This window comes from Lissotriton helveticus, chromosome 6 (genome assembly GCF_964261635.1).
Source record: "Lissotriton helveticus chromosome 6, aLisHel1.1, whole genome shotgun sequence".
Classification (NCBI taxonomy): Eukaryota; Metazoa; Chordata; class Amphibia; order Caudata; family Salamandridae; genus Lissotriton; species Lissotriton helveticus.
Window position 1 is genome coordinate 2,097,240,500 of NC_136067.1, and position 18,541 is coordinate 2,097,259,040.

The 18,541-nt window shown below is 48.7% G+C and overlaps 1 protein-coding gene across 1 annotated transcript in view; it reads right to left on the minus strand.

Annotated features, from left to right (window-relative positions):
* LOC144762066 (uncharacterized) overlaps nucleotides 1-16,920 on the minus strand; it is a 56,577-nt gene extending 39,657 nt beyond the window's left edge. Inside the window, exon 1 of the mRNA XM_078647203.1 lies at nucleotides 16,791-16,920. The gene's annotated coding sequence lies outside the window, so the exon portion shown is untranslated. The remainder of the gene's footprint in view (nucleotides 1-16,790) is intronic.
* Between the last annotated feature and the right edge of the window lie 1,621 nt (nucleotides 16,921-18,541).

Sequence of the window (18,541 nt, forward strand, 5' to 3'; positions counted from 1 at the left end):
GAATACTAAATCAGACCATATTACCAGCAAAAAGAAAGGGCCAACTGTCCCATTATCTAACAACATCCTCCCCAGTGAAAACTTCGTTGTATTAGATTCATCTAGTTTACAATGCTCTATTTTGGACAATGTACAAGAGGGTGGCCCTAGTCCGTTGGACAACGACACATTACAACTTCTTGCTAGTTTTAGGGACTTACTTAAACTCCACCTCCAACCTTTGGAGAGGAGTGTTATGGCTATAGAAAAGCAACTCGCCATACTCCTCACCAAAATACCCAATCAGACCAGGGCGGGTACTACCAATACCGGAGGGGCACCAGTAGTAATCAACTCTGGGACCACACCGGTTAACCCACCTAGACCGCCGGTTACACCCAAAGTTCAGGCCAAAACTAAAGAGCCTTCAACCACCTCATTACCTGTTTCAAACCAGTGTGTACCCCTGTAGGAGAGTAGGGTCTGCTATCCTATGGTCACCCCAAATTTTTGCTTTTTGCTTCACTGGTTTTCGACTACTGAGGCTGTGGGCCTGCTGATCAGACCCCCAGCCTGCTGTTCTCTCACTAAATTAATGACACATGTGCTATAGGCACATACCAATTGGAAATGGACTCCTTGTCAGCCCCTGTAGAATGCACTATAGGTGCACAGGGCATAGGGGCCACTAAGGCCTACCAGGGGCTGCAGCATATCTTTTGCCACCCCTGGCTGGTTCTTAAATTGACACAACTGGCTGATCACTCAGCTGGGGTAAGGTGGTGTACACACCCCTTGCTTGGATATAGTATACCTATGTCTAAACCTATATCTGGACACATGTAAACCTGTGAGCCACTCCTATAGTCAGGCCTCACCAATCCTGGAGGCTGGGTGCATGGTTTTATGTGAGATGGAGCTCTAGCATGAGCTGAGCCTGTCTGCAGCCGTCGGGAACAAATCCCTAAGCTGTTTCAGGATAATGCCATACCATATACTATTAAGTGCCTTATAATCCTCGCGGTTATTTAGCAACTTTGGTTTGGCTTTATCAAAACATGTCGTGTAAGGTGTCATACGCTTTGGAATACCATCCCCTCGCCAGTTCTGGTGACGGGGATGGCATTCCACCCCTCTAGAGGGGTAAGACATGTTACTTCACTTTAATGCGGTTGATTTCTCCAAAGGCCTTAAGATCCACAAAATGGATGCCTCTGCCACAGACAAATGTCTGGACCCCTGCAGTCGACCGAAACTCGACCAAATGGGTCCTGGACAAAGGGTTTCCTGTCACAGGAGGGTGTCACCGCCCTCCAGACAGGAGATAGTGTATTGTAGCAGGGAGGTTTGAAAGAAACCAGACACTGCCTGGGGCGCACAAGGCTGCCCCTTGCATAATCCGGCCAAACCGGTTCTGGGGCACTCCAGCCCTCGTGCCAGGGCGGCCTGGATCAAAGGAAGGGGGTGTATCCACCCACTTCCTGGGTCCCACCCATAGGAGGGGACCTAGCAGGTAATCACGCCCCCCAGATTGGAATAAGAGTGGGAGCAGTGCCAATGCACATCAGATTTCCTGGAAGAAACATTTGAAACGATATTCTGGACCCTTCGCCCTCCATTTCAACGTGGAAGCCCGAAGAATCTCCCTTGTGGTCAAGGAGTGACCACCCTGCAGCAGCAGGCACCATCCAGCCCTCGACGTCTACTTAGTTGCAGTTCCCGCCGGAACTCGAGCGACTGAGATCGACGAGATCAAGCCTGCCCAGCTTCTAACAGCCCGATCCACAGTCCCTGCAAAGCTGAGACCCGTGGAGGCGACCGGAAGCGTGGGGCACGCCATCTTGAAGTGACCACGAGACGCTGACCGTGCAGCCCACGAGTGACCCTCGAAGCTGTGCACCGGGGTTTGAGAAGCCCCCACCCTGAGCTACTCCTGAGCCGAAGTTCAGCCCTCCACACTCGACGAGTGCTGCGTGGGGCCCTTTGGCACGATTTGGCTCAACGCGTTGGCCCGGTCACTTGCCAGCTGGCTTGTGGTCCCTGTGCCGACGAACTACCTAAGAAGACTCGTGAATCTGGTTGCTCCAGATCCACACCAGCTCCCCTGAAAAGGAGCCCCAACTCTGACCTTCCTGGTCCGAGTGAGAAGCAATCTTCCGATCCTGCGTGGATTGCTCTTACCAAGGCTTGTTTGCTCCAAACTTGAAGCCGACTGCACCGACGGTGAGAGCCTGCGTGGGACAGATCGTGACCTGCTCCTGGACGTCGCAGATGCCCCAGAGCCCACGTGACAGCGGAGAGAAGCTCCTCGACGACCACCTGATTGCGCCCGACATTGACTGGTTCCATCCTGGTTCCACCCTGGTCACTGCTGAGTGACCCAGACTCTGTCCCCTCTGCTTTCAGGTACTCTACAACTTGAGTCCACCCTTGGACTCCACCGGACACTTCATCTTTAACCCGCCTGCAGCCCTTTCAGCTCCAAGCACCAAGAGCCTGCGTGTCAAAACCCGACGCCACTTCGACCCTGTGCACCCACTTCCTGTGGGTGAGGTAACTTTGCTCCGCCGGTGTTCCCACACTGGTGCACACCTCTAGGGTCTGTGTGTTAAGTTTTGTTCCTCTAGGTTCAGCGGAAGTGTCCTTAAACTTTAACTCTTTGACGTTTACGCACCATTGGTTAACATTGGTGCATGCGTGCGCTTTCCGCACATCTCCCGAATCCCGAGGGCCATTCCCGACTTCAGCATTGCTTGTCCTGACTGCTCCCAGCGATTCCCTAGGCCCTAGGCCTAACCACTGTTCGAGTGGCCTCTCTTATACCACTTGTTTAGTATATGGTTTGAGTGGCCACCCGCCCTCATCCATAATTGTGCAACTTGTATGTTTAAACAGTGCTTTTGATTTAACGCTTGTGCCCCTTTATTCATAAAGAATACTGGGGATTGTTTTAGTAATAAACACATATATTTTTATAATATATACTTGTGTGGTGTCCTTTCATTTGGTATTACAGGATTGTATGTGGTAAAACAGCTCGCTTAACACGACCTCTTAAGTTAAGCCTTTAGGCTGCTTAGTCCATGCTACCCCTAGGATAGCTTGTCTAATAAGGTTGACTTACAACCAGACACCATAAGGGATTGTTTGGTCAGGTAGTAGGTGGTTCCAGAATTGGAAACATCCCCTACCAGGCCAACTTCTCACATTGGTGGCAGCGGTGCGGATTTGAGCTTGCTGTTGTTTTACCATTGCAATCTTTGTATCAAATTGAAAGATCACATCAAGTACCTCTAGGTACATATAAAATCAAAAGCTTAGCATATTAAGTTCTACTGAACTTAGTAGTTGTAGGTTGAAGGGAGTAGCACACCCCTGACTACAACTCACTAGCAAGGTCCAGTAGGAAAACACTTAGTGTAGGTAAGTGCACCACTTACACCTCACTAGTAACCATGTCTGACACAGGAAAAGCCTCAGGGTCTACTCCTGTGACAGTTGACCTTACCCAGGCAACTTTTGGATATGACAAGTTAACCCGCAGAGACTTGATTGCCTTGTGCAAAGCAAGAGGGTTAAAAAGGGGCAGAAGCCCCACCTGCCTAATCCTGGTAGAAATCCTAGAACAGGATGACTTAGAGAAGGCTAAAGCAGCTTCCCTAGACACAGGAAATGGAGGGAACCCCCCTGTAGTTGATCCCCCTGAAGAGGAGGATGATGATGACTTGGATGAGGACTCAGATGTTGAGGACTTAGAAGTACAGGATCAGGGTAGCCAGGTTCCAGTTGGTAGGCTTAGCCAGGCCAACTTGGACCTACTGGGGAATGGAGAGGGCCAGCACCTCCCCAGAACCCAACATGTTATTCTCCCAGGCAACAGAAGAGTGAGATCTCCCTCAGGGGACTCTCATCTTTCTAGTGCCTCCAGAGAATCACAGAGAGGCATGAATGCTTCTCAAAAACTAGAACATAGGGCCAGAATGAGGGCTGTCAAACTCCAGATAGAGAGGGAGGAGGTAGCCTTGGCTCAAGCTAGACTTGCCTTGGCAAGAGAGCAGAAATTAAGTGGCTTAGATGTCACTGGTGGCAGCAATTTTCCAAGAGAAAAAGACAGGGCCTATGATAATAGAAACCTGACCAAAATTGTGCCCCCCTTTAAAGAAGGGGATGACATCCACAAATGGATGACTGCTCTTGAGAGAGCCTGCATGGTACAGCAGGTTCCTGAGAATCAGTGGGCTGCAATTTTGTGGTACTCCTTTTCTGAGAAAGGGAGGGACAGGCTCCTCACAGTTAGATCTGAGGATGCCAAAAACTACTCTGTTTTGAAGAGTGCTCTCATTGAAGGGTATGGCCTAACCACTGAGCAATACAGGTTGTTGTTCAGAGACACCCAGAAAGCACAGACTCAAGACTGGACTGATTTTGTGGAGTGTGCCACTAAGGCTTTGGAGGGTTGGTTGCAGGGAAGTAAAGTTTCAGACTATACAGGATTGTACAATCTTATGATGAGAGAACAGATCCTTAATAACTGTACAAACCAGCTGTTGCATCAATACCTTATTGACTCTGATCTGACCTCTCCCCAAGAATTGGGAAAGAAGGCAGACAAATGGGTCAGAACAAGGATTAAGCAGAAACCCCAGAACCAAGGTGGTGACCAGAAGAAAACAGACCAGAAGGGTGGTAATCAGAATCAGAAAGATAAAGAAAAAGACCAGAAGTCTTCAGGCCCCCAAACTAATAGTAAGGAGGGTGGTTCCCAAAATGGTAACAAGAAGAAGAAGAACAAAGGTCCAAAGACACCTTGGTGTAATACCTGCAAATCAGTTTCCCACTGGGGCAGTGAGTGCACCAAGGCAAATCCAGTTCCCACCACTACAGCTCCTAAAGCAACTGCAACCCCAAGTACAGTAAGCAGTGGTGGAACACAGTCCAAGGGTGTAGCTGGGTTGACCCTGGGTATTGAAGTAGGATCTGGCCTAGTCAGAGTCCCTACACAGGCATGTTCTCCTGTATGATGTGGACATTGAGTTGCCCACTGCAGTAAGCCCCACTAACCTGGGCAAATACAGGCAGACTCCCTTAATTAATGAGAAACTGGCTCAAGCATACAGGGACACATGTGCCAGTGTCACCATGGTGACACCTGACTTTGTGGACCCTGGGCAGATTGTACTAGGAGAGAGCTACCTAGTAACCAACGCCAGCAACTCCACTACCTCCCATAGTGTGGCAGTTGTGAACTTCTCCTGGGGAGGGGTTGATGGCCTAAAGAAAGTTGTGGTGAGTGCAGACCTACCAGTAGACTGTCTGTTAGGCAATGACCTTGAAAGCTCAGCATGGTCAGAAGTGGAGTACAGGACTCATGCAGAAATGCTAGGGATTTCAGAGCATGTCCTTGCCATGACAAGGGCTCAGGCTAAGAAGTGCCTTCCTGAACCAGTGGTGGATCTTGAGACAATAGACCAGCCACAACCCAAGAGAAGGAGCAAGAGAGGAAAGGCCCAGCCTTCCACCTTGCCCCAGGTTGAGGATCAAGTTTCAGAGGAAACTGATTCTGCAGTCCAAGAGGAGACTGTCTCAGAGGAACTTGAACCTGACCAGGTTGAGTTTCTGGGGACAGGGGGACCCTCAAGGGCAGACCTGAGGCAGGCTCAATTAGATTGCCCGTCCCTTGAACCCCTCAGACAGCAGGCTGCTGCTGAGGCTGCTGGGGATGCTAAAGGTACCCATACTGTGTATTGGGATGAGGGACTCCTTTACTCAGAGGCTAGAGACCCCAAGCCTGGCATGACCAGGAGGTTGGTCATACCTCTGCAGTTTAGGGGGTTCCTTCTTACCTTGGCCCATGATATTCCCCTTGCAGGACACTTAGGCCAGAACAAGACGTGGGACAGGCTTGTTCCACACTTTCACTGGCCTCACATGTCAGAGGATGTCAAGGAGTTTTGTCGCTCCTGTGTCACTTGCCAAGCCAGTGGTAAGTCAGGTGGCACAACAAAGGCCCCCCTAATACCACTACCTGTGGTGGGGGTCCCCTTTGAGAGAGTTGGAATTGATATTGTGGGTCCAATGGACCCCCAAACAGCATCTGGGAACAGATTCATACTGGTGGTAGTGGATCATGCCACCAGGTATCCAGAGGCTATTCCCCTAAGGACCACCACAGCACCTGTGGTGGCAAAGGCCCTCATTGCAGTTTTCTCAAGAGTGGGCTTCCCTAAGGAGGTACTATCAGATAGAGGGACGAATTTTATGTCCAGCTATCTGAAAGCAATGTGGAAGGAATGTGGAGTAAACTATAAGTTTACCACCCCATATCATCCACAATGCAATGGGCTTGTGGAGAGATTTAACAAGACCCTTAAAGGCATGATAAAAGGATTACCAGAGAAGCTCAGGCGGAAATGGGACATTCTTTTACCCTGCCTGCTCTTTGCTTACAGAGAGGTCCCACAGAAGGGGGTTGGCTACAGCCCTTTTGAACTTTTGTTTGGCCACCCTGTGAGAGGTCCATTGTGTTTGGTGAAGGAAGGATGGGAGTTACCTCTCAAAAAGCCCAAACTAGACATAGTGGACTATGTACTTGGTCTCCGCTCCAGGATGGCTGAGTACATGGAAAGAGCATCCAAAAACCTGGAGGCCAGCCAAGAATTACAGAAAGCTTGGCATGACCAAAAGGCTGTGCTGGTAGAGTTCCAACCAGGACAGAAGGTATGGGTACTGGAGCCAGTGGCTCCAGCAGCACTCCAAGACAAATGGAGTGGACCCTATCCTATTATTGAGAAGAAGGGGGAAGTCACCTACTTGGTAGACTTTGGAACACCCAGGAGCCCTCACAGGGTAATCCATGTGAATCGCTTGAAAGCATTTGTGGACAGGGAGGACATGAGCTTGCTCATGGCCACAGATGGGGAACAGGAGGAAGAGAGTGACCCTCTCCCAGACCTGCTTTCTCAGAACCCTGATGATGGTTCAGTTGATGGAGTAGCCTTGGCAGGCAGCCTCACTGACCAACAACAGAGGGACTGCAGACAAGTTTTGCAGGCTCACAGGCAAATGTTTTCACTCACACCCAGCCAAACTGACTGGTGTACCCATGTTGTGGACACTGGTGACAGTCTGCCTGTCAAGAATAAGATCTACAGGCAACCTGATCATGTCAGGGATTGCATCAAGGCTGAGGTGCAAAAGATGTTGGAGCTTGGAGTGATTGAGCCATCAGAGAGCCCATGGGCCAGCCCAGTAGTCCTGGTGCCAAAACCTCATACCCAAGATGGTAAGAGAGAAATGAGGTTTTGCGTGGATTACAGGGGTCTCAATGCTGTCACCAGGACAGATGCTCACCCCATTCCAAGAGCAGATGAGCTCATTGACAGATTGGCTTCTGCCAAGTTTCTGAGCACATTTGATCTGACAGCTGGCTACTGGCAAATCAGACTAGCTGAGGAGTCAAAAGCCAAAACAGCATTCTCTACCCCTAGTGGACATTATCAGTTTGTGGTAATGCCCTTTGGTTTGAAGAATGCACCTGCCACTTTCCAAAGGTTGGTGAACCAAGTCCTTACTGGGTTGGATGACTTTTGTGCAGCTTATCTAGATGATATTGCTGTCTTTAGCTCCACCTGGGAGGATCACCTGATCCACCTGAAGAAAGTTTTGGAGGCCCTGCAAAAGGCAGGCCTAACTATCAAGGCCACAAAGTGCCAGATAGGGCAGAGTAAGGTTGTATACCTGGGCCACCTAGTAGGTGGAGGCCAGGTTCAGCCACTGGAAAGCAAAATCCAGGCCATACAGGACTGGGCTCCTCCAGTTACCCAGACACAAGTCAGAGCCTTCTTGGGCCTGACTGGGTATTACAGAAAGTTTGTGAAAAACTATGGGTCTATAGTGACACCATTAAATGACTTGACATCCAAGAAGATGCCAAAAAAGGTTCAGTGGACAGTTAGCTGTCAGAAGGCATTTGAAGACCTGAAGAAGGCCATGTGCTCTGCACCTATCCTAAAGAGTCCTGACTACTCCAAACAGTTCATTGTTCAGACAGATGCTTCTGAGTTGGGGGTGGGAGCTGTGCTCTCACAACTTAATCAAGATGGTCAAGACCAGCCTATTGCTTTCATTAGCAGGAGGCTGACTCCCAGAGAGAAACGTTGGTCAGCCATTGAGAGGGAGGCCTTTGCTGTGGTTTGGGCATTAAAGAAGTTGAGGTCCTACTTGTTTGGAACTCACTTCCTGGTGCAGACAGACCATAAGCCCCTCTTATGGCTTAATCAGATGAAGGGTGAAAATCCCAAACTGCTCAGGTGGTCCATTTCCCTACAGGGGATGGACTTTACAGTGGAGCACCGCCCAGGGACTGACCATGGTAATGCAGATGGTCTCTCCAGGTACTTCCACTTAGAACATGAAGACTTATCTGGTCAAGGTTAGTTTAATGTCCCTGCGTTTGGGGGGGGGTTGTGTAGGAGAGTAGGGTCTGCTATCCTATGGTCACCCCAAATTTTTGCTTTTTGCTTCACTGGTTTTCGACTACTGAGGCTGTGGGCCTGCTGATCAGACCCCCAGCCTGCTGTTCTCTCACTAAATTAATGACACATGTGCTATAGGCACATACCAATTGGAAATGGACTTCTTGTCAGCCCCTGTAGAATGCACTATAGGTGCACAGGGCATAGGGGCCACTAAGGCCTACCAGGGGCTGCAGCATATCTTTTGCCACCCCTGGCTGGTTCTTAAATTGACACAACTGGCTGATCACTCAGCTGGGGTAAGGTGGTGTACACACCCCTTGCTTGGATATAGTATACCTATGTCTAAACCTATATCTGGACACATGTAAACCTGTGAGCCACTCCTATAGTCAGGCCTCACCAATCCTGGAGGCTGGGTGCATGGTTTTATGTGAGATGGAGCTCTAGCATGAGCTGAGCCTGTCTGCAGCCGTCGGGAACAAATCCCTAAGCTGTTTCAGGATAATGCCATACCATATACTATTAAGTGCCTTATAATCCTCGCGGTTATTTAGCAACTTTGGTTTGGCTTTATCAAAACATGTCGTGTAAGGTGTCATACGCTTTGGAATACCATCCCCTCGCCAGTTCTGGCGACGGGGATGGCATTCCACCCCTCTAGAGGGGTAAGACATGTTACTTCACTTTAATGCGGTTGATTTCTCCAAAGGCCTTAAGATCCACAAAATGGATGCCTCTGCCACAGACAAATGTCTGGACCCCTGCAGTCGACCGAAACTCGACTAAATGGGTCCTGGACAAAGGGTTTCCTGTCACAGGAGGGTGTCACCGCCCTCCAGACAGGAGATAGTGTATTGTAGCAGGGAGGTTTGAAAGAAACCAGACACTGCCTGGGGCGCACAAGGCTGCCCCTTGCATAATCCGGCCAAACCGGTTCTGGGGCACTCCAGCCCTCGTGCCAGGGCGGCCTGGATCAAAGGAAGGGGGTGTATCCACCCACTTCCTGGGTCCCACCCATAGGAGGGGACCTAGCAGGTAATCACGCCCCCCAGATTGGAATAAGAGTGGGAGCAGTGCCAATGCACATCAGATTTCCTGGAAGAAACATTTGAAACGATATTCTGGACCCTTCGCCCTCCATTTCAACGCGGAAGCCCGAAGAATCTCCCTTGTGGTCAAGGAGTGACCACCCTGCAGCAGCAGGCACCATCCAGCCCTCGACGTCTACTTAGTTGCAGTTCCCGCCGGAACTCGAGCGACTGAGATCGACGAGATCAAGCCTGCCCAGCTTCTAACAGCCCGATCCACAGTCCCTGCAAAGCTGAGACCCGTGGAGGCGACCGGAAGCGTGGGGCACGCCATCTTGAAGTGACCACGAGACGCTGACCGTGCAGCCCACGAGTGACCCTCGAAGCTGTGCACCGGGGTTTGAGAAGCCCCCACCCTGAGCTACTCCTGAGCCGAAGTTCAGCCCTCCACACTCGACGAGTGCTGCGTGGGGCCCTTTGGCACGATTTGGCTCAACGCGTTGGCCCGGTCACTTGCCAGCTGGCTTGTGGTCCCTGTGCCGACGAACTACCTAAGAAGACTCGTGAATCTGGTTGCTCCAGATCCACACCAGCTCCCCTGAAAAGGAGCCCCGACTCTGACCTTCCTGGTCCGAGTGAGAAGCAATCTTCCGATCCTGCGTGGATTGCTCTTACCAAGGCTTGTTTGCTCCAAACTTGAAGCCGACTGCACCGACGGTGAGAGCCTGCGTGGGACAGATCGTGACCTGCTCCTGGACGTCGCAGATGCCCCAGAGCCCACGTGACAGCGGAGAGAAGCTCCTCGACGACCACCTGATTGCGCCCGACATTGCCTGGTTCCATCCTGGTTCCACCCTGGTCACTGCTGAGTGACCCAGACTCTGTCCCCTCTGCTTTCAGGTACTCTACAACTTGAGTCCACCCTTGGACTCCACCGGACACTTCATCTTTAACCCGCCTGCAGCCCTTTCAGCTCCAAGCACCAAGAGCCTGCGTGTCAAAACCCGACGCCACTTCGACCCTGTGCACCCACTTCCTGTGGGTGAGGTAACTTTGCTCCGCCGGTGTTCCCACACTGGTGCACACCTCTAGGGTCTGTGTGTTAAGTTTTGTTCCTCTAAGTTCAGCGGAAGTGTCCTTAAACTTTAACTCTTTGACGTTTACGCACCATTGGTTAACATTGGTGCATGCGTGCGCTTTCCGCACATCTCCCGAATCCCGAGGGCCATTCCGGACTTCAGCATTGCTTGTCCTGACTGCTCCCAGCGATTCCCTAGGCCCTAGGCCTAACCACTGTTCGAGTGGCCTCTCTTATACCACTTGTTTAGTATATGGTTTGAGTGGCCACCCGCCCTCATCCATAATTGTGCAACTTGTATGTTTAAACAGTGCTTTTGATTTAACGCTTGTGCCCCTTTATTCATAAAGAATACTGGGGATTGTTTTTAGTAATAAACACATATATTTTTATAATATATACTTGTGTGGTGTCCTTTCATTTGGTATTACAGGATTGTATGTGGTAAAACAGCTCGCTTAACACGACCTCTTAAGTTAAGCCTTTAGGCTGCTTAGTCCATGCTACCCCTAGGATAGCTTGTCTAATAAGGTTGACTTACAACCAGACACCATAAGGGATTGTTTGGTCAGGTAGTAGGTGGTTCCAGAATTGGAAACATCCCCTACCAGGCCAACTTCTCACAACCCCCCAAACTCAATGTTAAACCACCACCACAACCTACATCCCAATCGCACTTAACCAGTCAACTAACCCTTACCCAATCGTCCTCTGCAGTGTTACCCCAAGCTGCTAATGCCATCGCGGCGCAGGGATGACTGCAGCCACCTCAAGACAAACCCTCGGTTACTCATAAATCACATCACACCGATGCTAAGAGGGGGTCTAGGCCCAAACGCCCAGTTCATCTCCCACCGGAGGTCTCCCCATTCACGGTCATTCTAACGGGAGTCCTGGAACTTCCAGCAGGTACTGATGAACCTTCCTGGTCCCTTTTGAATAAAATACTTCAATGGCTTAGCATCAACAGACCACTACAGCCTACTAATACCTGTAGAATATCTTCTGTCCGTAGGGTCTCGTGGGTGGGGGGCGAGCCCCAAGAGTATTCAGGGGGATTGCGTCATTGTTACCTGCGAAGACGCATCCTCGGTGAATCACATCTGTTCATGGCTAGAGTTGGAGAAGAAAGGGGGAATCGATACTAAGCGGCTCTCCTTTTTTTATCCACCAGTATTCAATTTTCATACCCCATTATCAGCCCCAAATTGGGTTATCCCTCAAGAACAACCCTGGAACTATGGAGGCCCCTGGATGACTCAAAAAAGTAGGAATAGGGATTGGCTACCCCGTCCATGGTACCCCAACAAAGGTCAACCTATGGGGAATGGATGGCAAGGTGTCCATACTAGCAACAGATTTGATTGTCTGGAGATGGTCGATTGACGCAGTGCCCCATCACACTCCAGTCAGCCAGCCACTAAGCAGCCTGGGTTCCCCTATGTTTGCAACTCACCTGTTTATGACACAGCTATAGCATTGTGCACGACGGACCGTGTACCCGTCGTTGAACGGGAGGCCCGTCAACATAATACGGCTAAAGAAGGAAGCCCCACAGTACCTTTTTTATCTCATACTATTACAAGCTACAACCCAACCACCCATTCTTGTAAAGGTGCCCTTTGTTTTAGTCTTGATGAGAGCGTATCCTTTGACGCCCATAAGTTAGGCCTAGCTGCGAGCGTCGAGGAAGTTAGTTCAACCATACCCTGTGTTACCCAGTCGGTGATGGGCGTTCATGACACCATCAAGTCTGCCGGTCTTACCTTTATCTCCTGGAACATCGCTGGTATTGCAGGGAAATTAGACTCACCCTTTTGGTCTAGGTTTATTGGGGAAGGTTTTGATATAATCCTCCTCCAGGAAACCTGGTGCCAGGAACAAATTAATATTGAAGGTTATTCATCCCACTGCCTTAAAGCTACAAAATCCAGCTCAGGTAGGGCCAAGGGGGGTCTTTTGTTGCTCCTGTCTAACAAGATGAGTAACTGTGTAGTCAGAAGCAGTTCGACTGTGGGTACCCACGGTCAGGTTGTGAGGGTTGAGTGCAGTAAGGGAATAGATCTGGTTATAGTGAATTTTTATAACAACATTTTTGATGCCTCTAGAGGGAACATTTTATTCCCTCTCGAAAAGGAAATTGTAAGGGCTTTGGGCACCTCGAACAGAAAGGCAGAGGTTGTATGGGCAGGGGATTTCAACCTACAGCCATGCCACCTGTCCAATGGGAATCCCTGTGGCCTTGGAACAGTACTGTCCAACCAATGGGGGGGTGTGGGAGAGAGGGAGGATTTCCTACATTTCCCACACTGTAATTATGGCTCAATACTCAATAAAATGTTGATTAAGCTAGACCTACACCTGTTAAACTGTAACAAAAACCTCCAGGCAGTTACATGTCCCACCTTTACAGGAAGGGATGCTGGGACATTCATAGACCACATTTTGCTGTCCAGTACCGGAGAGTTTACCAACCTGTATATTAAAGAAGAATGTCTTAGTGATCACAATAGTATTTGTATCACCCTTTTGGGTCACGGTACACCAACAGTGACAACAGAAAAGTGCTCCATTGATCTAGTACCCATCAGACCAAATGGTCTAAGGATCAAATGGTCTGGAACCAATTCTAAAGCCAAACAGAAGGAGGTTATAACTAGCTGTAAAACTCAAATCAGCTATTGCTTAAATAATGTAACTAATCCTGACTCCCTACTGTCACACTTTATCACTATGAACACCACTATCGAAGGCATTTTTACCAGGGTTCTCTCATCCAACAGAGGTATGAAGCAGGGATGGTTTGACAAACCATGTATACTTGCCCTTCGGGAACTAAAGAAAGCATTGGGCACCAAACCGCGAGACAGTGTTGGAATAAAAATTCTTAGGGCCAACTATAAAATGGCAATTACCACCATAAAAAAGATTTTACAGAGTGAAGCTTGGGATAAGTTAAAGGAAGCAGTGGAGACCAAAAACTGCAAATTATATTGGGAAACAATTAACAGCCCTTTTCTCAATAAAGATGACACCCCGGAACTAACTTCCTATGTAGCATGTAATGACTGGATTACCCATTTTACTAAGATCTTTAACCCGGAAGGGATATCCCTAGAGGTATCAATTATTGAGGCTTCACCTTGGATACCCCTTCCCATTGGAGTAACACTGGAGGAAGGCTATGAAGGGCTTTCCAATAGTAAAGGAGGAAAAGCCCCAGGCCCGGATGGGGTTCCCATTGACCTGTTAAAAGCTGAACCGAATCTGTGGGTCCCCATCTTGGTGAGGATTTTTAATTGTGCGGCAGAAGACGATTTCCCTCCTTCTTGGGGACAATCAGTTATAATTCCCCTATTCAAGAAAGGTAGCAAATCCGAGGCCTCCAACTACCGGCCAATTTCTTTGCTGGATGCGTCAGTGAAGGTTATGAGTAGGATTCTGCTCAAAAGGTTAGAAACTTGGGCAACTGATTTGAATATTTTAACGCAAGTACAATATGGTTTCCGGAAAGGTATGGGCACTCTGGAACAATGTGTTAACTTGGACCTTATTATCAACAAATATACTGTGGCCAAAAATGGCAACCTTTTCTTATGTTTTGCTGATCTGAGCAGCGCGTTTGATTTAGTTAATCATGCTATTCTTTGGGAGGTTTTGCTAGAGTCTGGGGCACCGAAGGAAATTGTCCACTTTTTAGCCAGGCTTTATGAAAAACTTTCCTGCAAGGTCCGTTATGGCACCCTAGGTGAATGTACCCCATTCTTTAAAGTTTCAAGGGGAATCCGCCAGGGTTGCGTTTTGGCCCCCCTTTTATTTTCTCTTTTTATCAATGGCATTGACCGTATCCTGGTTGACATTTCCGCGGACGCACCTTTGATTGGTGGAAAACCAGTCCCACTTTTACTTTATGCGGACAACGCTGTTCTTTTATCCCGCACTCAGATTGGCCTCCAGCGCCTAATCGATAGTTTTATGTTGTTTATTAAAAACAGGAGACTCTGTGTGAACAAATCTAAGACGTATGTTATGTCATGCGGGCAGGCCGCAAATAAGATGAAGCATAGTTTTTTCCTGGACAGTGACAAAATGACACACGTTAAAACTTTCTGTTATTTGGGAATCACTTATACCAACAGTGGGTCCTGGACCGCTGAATTTGATAACATCAGACTGAAAATGCTGCGGACCACCAGCAGCATATTTCGTTTTGCCACTAAACTTGGATCAAGAAGCATCTCAGATATGATTAATATATATAACGTTCGTTGTGTTTCTTCTGCACTGTATGGGGCAGGCGTATGGGGCCATAGTGAAGGTCCATCACTCCAAATTGATGAAAACAAGTTTTTAAAGAGATTGCTATGTGTCCCTCCATCCGCCTCCATACAATTGATCCATGACGAGGTAGGGATCGAGTTTATATCTGACTTAGCAGCCGTTCGGCCACTCTTATTGTGGCGTTCTATTTGGGCTAAGCCGGAGACTCGGTTCACTCAAGGGATTATTCTTGATTGTATAGGTTTAGACCACTCAATACGTATACAGTGGCTGAAATACATTCAATTCTGGTATAATCTTCTATTTGATATTAATGTTTCCCTTGAACCTGAGTTGGCAGTCGCCATTCCCAAAAAAGTAATTAAGCAAACGTTCTTAAATTTTAAAAAGGCTGAGCGAGAAAAAGTGCATGGTAAGCTCGCTACCGTAAAGTTCTATAAGGATCTGAATTTAACTCCGGGGCTTCAACCCTACCTTGTGAACGTAACTCGCCCATCCCACCAATTTGTACTAACTCGTGTCAGATTGGGCATTGTACATCACCTTGTTGCGTTCCCAATTCAGAAAGCCAAATCTGAGACTTCCTGCCCGTGTGACAATACCTCACGCCAGAGCTGTTGTCATTTTTTACTTTTTTGTAAATTTTACCATTCACTTAGGGTAAAATACCTTAAGCCTATTTTTATAAAATATAATACCCGATCCACAAAGACTGCACTGATGTTAATATCCTCACTGGAGAATGTGGATATTTGCTTTTTTGTGGCCACTTTTATTTTAAAATGTACAGCTGCCAGGAAAAGTATAGTGCTGTAACACCCTTATACATACCTGTCTGTACCATATGATTCGTATATGTTGTATACAAAATATTTTTGTTATCGTATTATGTAATTATACGTTTTTTGAGATGTCCAGCTGCCAGGAAAAGTATAGTGCTGCTACTAATTTACTCTATACATACCTGTCTGTACACAATAGTTTTAAAAATATTTTGTAAATGTGGAATTATCATATGTGTTTTACGACCACAGTATGTATTGTATGGTCCTTGTTCACACTCCAATTTTATCTTTCCATGCCCATCTGAGCCGTCCGGACTCCGTCTGGTTCAATGTACAGCTGCCAGGAAACTTCACTTGGTGTGATAAATAGATCGATTTCCTGTCTGTACACATATGATCCATCTGTATAAACTTCATAATGCCAGTATTTTTAAACTTTTAACTGTTGCCCATTAACTGATGCATATGTTTTATATGCCCATTTTTCTACTCACAACTCTCGTGAACATTTTGAGTCATTTTGTATATATAAGGTTTTGTATTTTAAATGTTTGCTTGTATGATTTGTATTCTCAAATCGAATAAAAGCTATGAACTGAACTGAGTGACTGTGTTTATGAAATCATCTCCACATTTCCCAGGTGTTGGAAGCCCTGGAGTAATGTTGCAGCCAACGCTCCTCGCATCGTCACCAAAAAACATTAACAAAGCCAAACAGCTCTCAGATAACATGAGAGCTATTTGGGTTTGTCAATGCTTATTTAGACATGATGCAAAGCTCGCAAGCTGCTGTGCAACATGACAAAGAATAACACAGTCCCAGGCCGCGGTGCACTCTGGGGTGTCAGCGCATTGCTCTGCTCTGCTTTGAGCTGTGCAGCATGGCTAAACAAACACTGGCAAAGCCAGGAGACTTTGCATGGGAGCAATCTCTTGGCTTTGCCAATGATTGTTCAGGACCTGTGCTCTGAGGACATAGATACAGAATTCACGAAAGGTTTATAAAAATGCAGATCATAAACTGAGGCTTAAAAAGGCCCCGACCTCGAGGAGCCTCAAGAGGAGTCAACACAGGGTCTGAGGGATCGACGCTCGAAGGATGAGGGTCGATGACAGAGAGGGGGAAACATGGAAGAGACCCCCGCCCCCTCCTCAGCCTCACCTCTGACTCACCAGGCCTCACAGCGCCTGGAGTTGAAGCCTCCGCTTCGAGGCGCCCCCGGGGCTGCAGCTCCGCTCTCTGCGAGTCAGACTCAGTGGCTGCGGCTACGGGAGACGTCACTTCCGGAGGTAATGAATGCGGATCTGCGCATGCGCCACCCACTGGCTACGGATTTACGGGGAAGTGAGCGCGGTGGAGGTAGTGAATGTAGATCTGCGCATGCGCAACTCGGGTTACATGGTTATGAGAAGATCGACTGTTAATAACTGCGCATGCGCGCACCTTCGGTTAAAGTTGAGAGGGAGACCTGTGTTTAGGGGTCTGCGCATGCGCAGCACGGCCTGTGATACCTTGACCGCGGTCTGCCGGGGTCTGCGCATGCGCAGTGCGACCAGTGTACTACCCTGACTGCTGCCCGTAGGGATCTGCGCATGCGCTGAGATACCAGTTTGTTGTCCTGACAGCTGAGCCCCGACCTCAGGTTTGCTGCAGACAGAGCAGGATCCCCGGGTCAGGGGTGAGTGCAGCGTCATCACTGTTTGTGTTTATGGCATTTCACGAGCACCAGTGAGAGGTGAACCAGAGCCAGGCTGAGGGGGGTCACTGGACACCCAGGGGGGTCGGGGGCAGAGGGGAAGGATTCTATGGGGCCCCCCTGGGGGGGAGGGGCAGAGGTAACGGATTCTATGGGCCCCCCTGGGGGGAGGGGCAGGGGTGAAGGATTCTATGGGCCCCCTGGGGGGGGGGGGCAGAGGTGAAGGATTGTATGGGGCCCCTGGGGGGGGGGGAGGGGCAGAGGTAAAGGATTCTATGGGGCCCCCTGGGATGGGGGCAGGGGTGAAGGATTCTATGGGGCCCCCTGGGGGGGGGAAGAGGAGGGGCAGGGGTGAAGCATTATATGGGCCCCCTGGGGGGGCAGAGGTGAAGGATTCTATGGGTCCCCTGGGGGGGCAGAGGTGAAGGATTCTATTGGGCCCCCTGGGGGTGGAAGGGCAGGAGGTAAAGGATTCTATGGGGCCCCCTGGGGTGGGGGCAGGGGTGAAGGATTCTATGGGCCCCCCTGGGGGGGGGAGGGGCAGGAGGTGATCAGGGAGCAGGCGATCAATCAATCAGAGGTTGGTGAAGCTGATAGAGCGCGCAGGTCACCCGACTAGTCTTACCATCCTCACCTGGGCCCATACGCATGACTAAGCCTAATAACCACCAGGTGACCTTGGCGCCAACTCTAATCAGTGATTTATGAATTTCATTTTAGGACCTATACCATTGTCTTACCAATCCTTATCATCGGTACCTAAAGTCCTAAGGGATCAAGGGAGTTAGCAAGAAAATAGGTAGAACAATAATACTTCATTTACCTTAAATAACCACAAACTCAGGGACGATTTCAACTCTTTATCAATGAAAATTATTAAATGTCACAGTCCAAATATGCAAGATCAAAGCTCTTTCAATTAGGAAGATAATGATGAAAGCAATAATATGCAAAGAAGTTGTGAAACATAATTTTGCCATTTAAACAAAGGTAGGGAAGAGAAAAGGGATGACAGACGATAACATACCTACATTTATTTATATTTACCTAAAATAGTGTGAAGACCAACCATGGCAACGGGCTGGGATAAAGGACAGAACCCCAAAGACACAGGTGCCACCAAGATAAAACAGGTGCAGACCAAAATCAGGACAGGTAAAGCCAAATTGGATTAGGACAAGACCACCATAGGTTAAGACCGACACCCACAGCTAAA